Source organism: Gymnoscopelus braueri (assembly GCF_963280865.1).
Source record: "Gymnoscopelus braueri genome assembly, chromosome: 1".
Classification (NCBI taxonomy): Eukaryota; Metazoa; Chordata; class Actinopteri; order Myctophiformes; family Myctophidae; genus Gymnoscopelus; species Gymnoscopelus braueri.
Genome location: NC_137603.1, coordinates 6,736,288 through 6,743,313, shown reverse-complemented (window position 1 = coordinate 6,743,313; position 7,026 = coordinate 6,736,288). Strand labels below are relative to the sequence as shown.

Genomic DNA, 7,026 nt, shown 5'->3' with positions numbered 1-7,026 from the left:
TAGTCGTTACTACCGCCGCTGGACCGGACGGACGGACGCTCTACGGTGTTGATGGTCAACTAGAACTAACTGGACTCAACACACTGACCTTATAGGTGAGTGAAGCTAACACACTGCTCAGTGCGTGAGCTAATAATGTTAGCTTGACAGTAGTACTAAGAGAGTGTTTGTTTGTGTGTGTGTGTGTGTGTGTGTGTGTGTGTGTGTGTGTGTGTGGCTAGCATGCTAACATGCTAACAAACGTCAGTTGAGTTTTTTTACTGGCCTTGTTTTATAGCGTGGCTACAAAGTACAGATATTATTAATAATACGTTTATTGATACGTGTGCTGTATTCATTTAACGTTGCTATGTGCTATGACGTGTGGCTGTGTGTGAAACACGCTAAACTGTCTGTAATAACACGTTAACAACAGTTTGTTGACACATTATTGGAGGATGTGTTGACGTTTAATAAAGTGTGTATAAACTATGATAACAGTAAAACTATAATGACTGCAATGTCAATGGCTAGTGTAAATGTTACATCAGTTAATGTAAGAACACAGAACAGTGTGAGTTCTGTTGGTTAGAGTTTCAACCACCAACTGTTTAACATGTGTCTGTTTGGTTTTATTTGGATTAAGTGTCATATGCTTTTTATTTACTTTGTACTATTATAGCTAGATTTAAAATCTACAGTGTCTGAACACAAAGCAAAACAAAAAGCTAACTTTTCGTTCAATGATGCATTTATTCATTTATTGCATTTTTGTGTAAACGACTTCAATATTCAACAGAAATGGGTTGAAAATGGTTATTTTTGACACCCAACTAGCTAGGCCTACCTGCCAGGATTGGGTAACAATCCTGGCTCATGGGGAAGTTATTTTAACCAATACAATATTATTTTAACTCATCTGCATGGTAGAGAATGTTGTATAACTAGTACATCTGTATGGTAGAGTATGTTAATACAATATAACTTAAACAATCTGTGTGGTAGAGTATGTTAATACAATATAACTTATACAATCTGTATGGTAGAGTATGTTAATACAATATAACTTATACAATCTGTATGGTAGAGTATGTTAATACAATATAACTTATACAATCTGTATGGTAGAGTATGTTAATACAATATAACTAGCACATCTGCATGGCAGAGGGGGGTGTTAATACAATCGACTAATATTAGGCTAAACCTTTTCCAGAATTGCAGTTAAACAGTAAAATCCTCAGTACAGAACAGGGTCCAATGTGGTTCCATTTAGTACACTGACTGCACTCCCAGAGTGACAGGTGGATAAATGAACACTGAAGGTTGTAAGTGTGTGGCGTGGTCTATGAGAAGGTTATGGATCAGTAAACATAGATTATGTCACTGTTTCTCAACGCCGGGTCCAGGGACGCCCGTAACTGTTACTCAGAGAGGCGTACAAATAGAACCCTAAATGGACCCGTAGAGGACGGGTCCATTTGGACCTTGTTGTACGACTCTCAATTAACACTGAGGATTTTACAGTGTAGATCGGGGGTACCACAGATAATTCTTTGATCAAATTGAGGTCTGTGGCCTGATGCATATCGTCTATGTCAGGTGAAAACCTCATATGTCCAAAACTGTTGCTTTAAGTTTTCAGGATCCAAATTCAAAAGTAGAAGATCTGCAAGCTCAAAACGCGTCGCTTCGCGCCGCGTTTCGAGCTTGCAGATCTGCTACTTTTGATGCTTTCGTGTGACACTAGTATGATCAAGTAGGGTGTTAATTTACACAAAGTTAAAATATGCAGATATGAGGCAACGATATGAACCTGGGGGTCCTTGCAATGAAAATAGTTGAGGATCGCTGTGTTAAGTTGAGGATCGCTGTGTTAAGTTGAGGATCATTGTGTTAAGTTGAGGATCATTGTGTTTAGTTGAGGATAGCTGTGTTAAGTTGAGGATCATTGTGTTAAGTTGAGGATCGTTGTGTTAAGTTGAGGATCGCTGTGTTAAGTTGAGGATCACTGTGTTAAGTTGAGGATCGCTGTGTTAAGTTGAGGATCGCTGTGTTAAGTTGAAGATCGCTGTGTTAAGTTGAGGATCACTGTGTTTAGTTGAGGATCACTGTGTTAAGTTGAGGATCACTGTTAAGTTGAGGATCACTGTGTTAAGTTGAGGATCACTGTTAAGTTGAGGATCGCTGTGTTAAGTTGAGGATCGCTGTGTTAAGTTGAGGATCGCTGTGTTAAGTTGAGGATCGCTGTGTTAAGTTGAGGATCGCTGTGTTTAGTTGAGGATCGCTGTGTTAAGTTGAGGATCGCTGTGTTTAGTTGAGGATCGCTGTGTTAAGTTGAGGATCGCTGTGTTAAGTTGAGGATCGCTGTGTTAAGTTGAGGATCGCTGTGTTTAGTTGAGGATCGCTGTGTTAAGTTGAGGATAGCTGTGTTAAGTTGAGGATAGCTGTGTTAAGTTGAGGATCACTGTTAAGTTGAGGATCGCTGTGTTAAGTGACACTTGGCCAACATGCACAGACAGGCTGTGAGGTGTTGACACCACAGACAGAAAGGATTGTGTAACAACGAGGGCTCTTCTGGTCCGGCTAGTGTCAACTTAACTTGACCAGAGGCAGAGAGATATCACTCATCATGATGTCACATCATGGCCTTGGCTTTGTTTTGTGAATAGGTGACAAAAGTGTTTCTAGGAAACTTTGGCTCTTATTCAGAACAAAAAGATAGTATAATGGTGTAGAGGGCTGCAACCATCCATACATTTTTTGGCTATTATTCTGTTTATTCCTTTTTTTGATTCATCAAATAATCTTGAAGCATGTTTTATAATTTGTAATATGTCAACGAATCGACACGAAACATTCTAATTGATAATTTCTTTCACTGTGTATATATTTTCAAGCGAACATTTGTAACTCAAATCTTTGCTTCTGGGTATCCCTGGAACAAAATATTTTACAAATGTTAGAAAAATATATATTCAAAGATTTGCACACATTTTCACAATTTTCTCCGCACTATGAGCTTGTAGATCTGATATTTTTGAATAGCCAAAGAAATCCTAAAATGACAGAGATGCGTTACCGGATTGAATGGGTTAACCACTTAAGCCCTATTTTATACTTGGTTGTACAATGGTGTCATGCCACAATAGCGACTCATTTGGACATTTATTGAGATCTGCTATTTTCTTTTTTTCCTTTGAAAAAAAGTTGCAACCCTATGATGACAAAAAAGCTTGACTCATGGATTCACACAGTGGTGTTGATGCTGAATACAGCATAATATACTGTTTTGCTTTACTAGGAAAAGTTACATCCGGCGATTGTGTGAGATTGTAAGAGACGCACACTTCCCACCCAGTCCCCACCCATTAATTCTTAATGACTAGATGCTTTCTGCGTTTGTTTAACTCAGCGGGGGAATTTCCTGTGCAAAACACTGTGTGTATTCTATTTAGAGTCACACCATATGAACCCTAGCGTCCCTAATTTATTCTGGGGGTGAGCATTCGTTGAAAATTATAGCAGATCTACACGCTTGCGCGTCGGTATTTCTTGCGCTACACCGTTGTAACAACGAAGTATAAAATGGGGCATAAGTGGTTAATCAGATTAATAGATTCGTTGATATATAAAAATATAATATTTTCTCACTTATTCTAATAATTGAAAAATTAATCAATAGAATAATCACTAAGAAAATAATCCATAGTTGCAGCCCCCCCCTACACAACTACAAGCCCTCATGGGAAGACATTTGTTTTTAAATCTAGTTGTATAATGTTGGATTAATTTGCAGCAGTAATATGTAATGAAGGAGCTCCCCGGACAAAGGTAGTTCACTGATAAGCTGTACAGAACATTGGACTTGGATAGAAAATGACAGTGTAGGTTACTTTAGGTCATCATAGAGTAGAGTTAAAAAACTAAAACAAAAAAACTCTTTAACTTCAATTAATCAAATCCTCGGATTCAATTAATCAACTCTCTTCATCACCAACCGGCAGTGGTGGAAAAAGTACTCAAATGTTTTACTTAAGTAAAAGTATCAATACTGCAATGTAGAAGTACTCTGTTACAAGTAAAAGTCCGGAATTCAAAATTTACTTGAGTAAAAATACAAAAGTATTGGTATCAAAATGTATCTAAAGTACCAAAAGTAAAAGTACTAAAATATTTGAAAATAGCAGATCTACAAGCTCCCAACGCGTCGCATCGCGACGCGTTGTGAGCTTGTAGATCGGCTATTTTCAAATAGCCTAGGTATAAAATAGGGCTAAAGTGGTTAATGTATGTTTTATAATGTCATCATTTATATTTGCAAAGTAACTAGTAACTAACGTTTTCAAATAATTGTAGTGGAGTAAAAGTACAATATTTGCCTCTGAGATGTAGTGGAGTAGAAGTAAAAGTATAGACACTTGGAAATACTCCAGTACAGTAAAAGTAGCTCAAAATTGTACTTAAGTACAGTACTTGAGACTTGAGTAAATGTACTTAGTTACTTTACACCACTGCCAACCGGTTCTCCAGAATTCCTTTTTCTACTCTTTACTTGGTATAACTCATCCTGTACACACTCATTGTGTGAAAAGAGGCTTGGTTTGGCTGTTTCAGTTTGAAGGGATATTGATTTTTATAGCGTGTTCTCACTCGGTGTGAATAAAAAGGCCTCTTTTGAACCCGGACCCACTGACCTCCCCCATCGGGCAGTTAAAAGCAAGCAGAGGCCAGTGATGTTGTGGACAGCTGTGCTCGACATGCCTCTGATTGGTAGAAGGGCTGTTTTAAGGGCTCCTCTGTCTGTCACGCAAAGATTCACTGACCATCATGACGATTTTTACTTTATTAACCCATTCAATCCGAGAACGTATCTGTGACATTTTCTGTGTCGATTTCTTTGGGCTATTCAAAAATTGCAGATATACAAGCTCATAGATTTTTTAGAAAAATCGTGAAAATGTGTGCAAATCTTTGAATATATATATATATTTTTAACACATTGGGTGCCAAAACCGTATATATACGGTTTTGCGCATACTAACGTTGAGTGCCAAAACCGTATATATACGGTTTTTGAAAAAAACTCCTGGTTAACTTATGACTTCAAAAACCTGTATCTCGGCTCCTGTGCACTTTTTTTTTTTACAATGTTAATTTAACTATTTTCAACTGGCTGCAACTATGGAATGGATTTCCGAATGTTTTAAATTTTTTCCCCCCGATTGTACGAGACCTGTATGTGTGTAATGAGGGGATCACCGTGAGGACGGTGATCACTGAAAATATTTTGTGACTACTTGAAAAAGGTTCAAAATGTTTAAAAAGTCCTGGCACTCAAAGTATAATATTTTAATAAACCTCTGGCACCCAATGTGTTAAGAGAACATTTAACTAGAATCTTTGCTAGTTTTCGGAAAAAACAACGCATATTGCTATAATATCAGTGGTGCTCAAACTTTTTCATGATATGTATTTGGCCGCGGACCCCCATCTGAAAATATTTTGTTCCAGGGGACCCCCCCCCCCCCCAGAAACAAAGATTTGAGTTACAAATGTTTGCTTTAAAAAAAAAAAAAAAAGCCGATCTACAAGCTCGCTATTGAATAGCCAAAGAAATCAAAAAATGACACGGATGCGTTCCCGGTCTTAACGGGTTAATTGTCACACATGTAAGTTGCTTTGTTGTTGTTTTTGGCATTGGACTTTTTTTTTAGGCTTTGTAAACAAAAATTGCACAGTGAGGGCAGACGAATAACGTTCCTGTTCTACCCTGGGATTTGAACCTGGGTCTGGTCTCCTGTACAGTTGAGCTAAATAGAGCCTGGCTGCTTTCTGTCAAAATTTGTGTCAAAGGTCACGTATCAAGGAGACCAAATACAACCCTATTAACAAATCTAAATCTAAAACATTTTTTTCAAGATTTTTCAAAAATAGCAGATCTACAAGCTCGTAGCGCGGCACTCGGTGCCGCGCTATGAGCTTGTAGATCTGCTATTTTTGAATAGCCAAATAAATCAAAAAATAACACGGATGCGTTCCCGGTCTTTATGGGTTAACATACTCTACCATACAGATTGGACAACTTTTTATTCATTAAAAAAAGTTACATAGTGCTGCTTTAATAATATTAGACTTTAAAAAATAGCCAATCTACAAGCTCACGTGTTGCGAGCTTGTTGTAGATCTGCTATCTTTGACACTTTGTGAAATGGATTGAAATATTTTCCAACAATTTATACAGATGAATGCAAAAACGATTCAAACGATCATGTAATATTGGTATTTGATGATATGTGTACGCACATTACGCCCAAGTATATCCACGTCCTACAGATTTTATTTTGCGCTTGCACATAAAATAATTTCACCCACTGTTTTATACAATATAGTTGATTCTGATCTGTTTCTGAGATCATAAGTCCTAAGTTATGATTTCACAGACAGCGCTGTTTGAAGACGGGGATTTTTCACCCAGTGGAGTGGTGTGTGTGTGGGGGTGTTTGTGTAAAAAGGCCTGCTTAGATACTCAAACAGGAAAGGGCTGCAGCACCAGTGTTGTTGCCATGTCTGCTGCTTATTGTAAGCCCCTTTGGGCTTGCTTTTCTGTTAAGTTTCTTGTAAATATTGGTAGTTGCGACGGGTTGCACGTTTCTTTTGGGCTTGTTTCTAAAGAGTTGTTGCTTATTTGGGCATGCTTCCTAAATGTTGTTTAAACCAGTGGTTCTTAAACGTTTTCATGTCGAGCAAGGACATGAAAATATTTTATGCCAGGCAGGAACCCCCTTACCAGATTTGTGTTGTTAAAAAATATTCCCAATTGTCCCTTTTTTTTCAAGATTCTTTTGAAAATAGCAGATCTACAAGCTCACTACACGCCGCACAGCGACGCGTTGTGAGCTTGTAGATCGGCTATGTTCAGATAGCCACCGCATATAGGTTTAAAGCGCTCATGTGGCCTATTATTAATATTATAGTCGCTTCTTTTGGGCTTGTTTTCATAGACTGCTTGGTTGCTTATTTCTCTCGCAATACCTGGCAACACTG

General features: G+C 38.0%; 1 protein-coding gene across 1 annotated transcript in view; it reads left to right on the top strand.

Annotated features, from left to right (window-relative positions):
• Positions 1 to 7,026, top strand: part of nr1h3 (nuclear receptor subfamily 1, group H, member 3) — a 43,901-nt gene continuing 36,875 nt past the window's right edge. The window contains exon 1 of the mRNA XM_080434581.1: positions 1 to 95. The gene's annotated coding sequence lies outside the window, so the exon portion shown is untranslated. The remainder of the gene's footprint in view (positions 96 to 7,026) is intronic.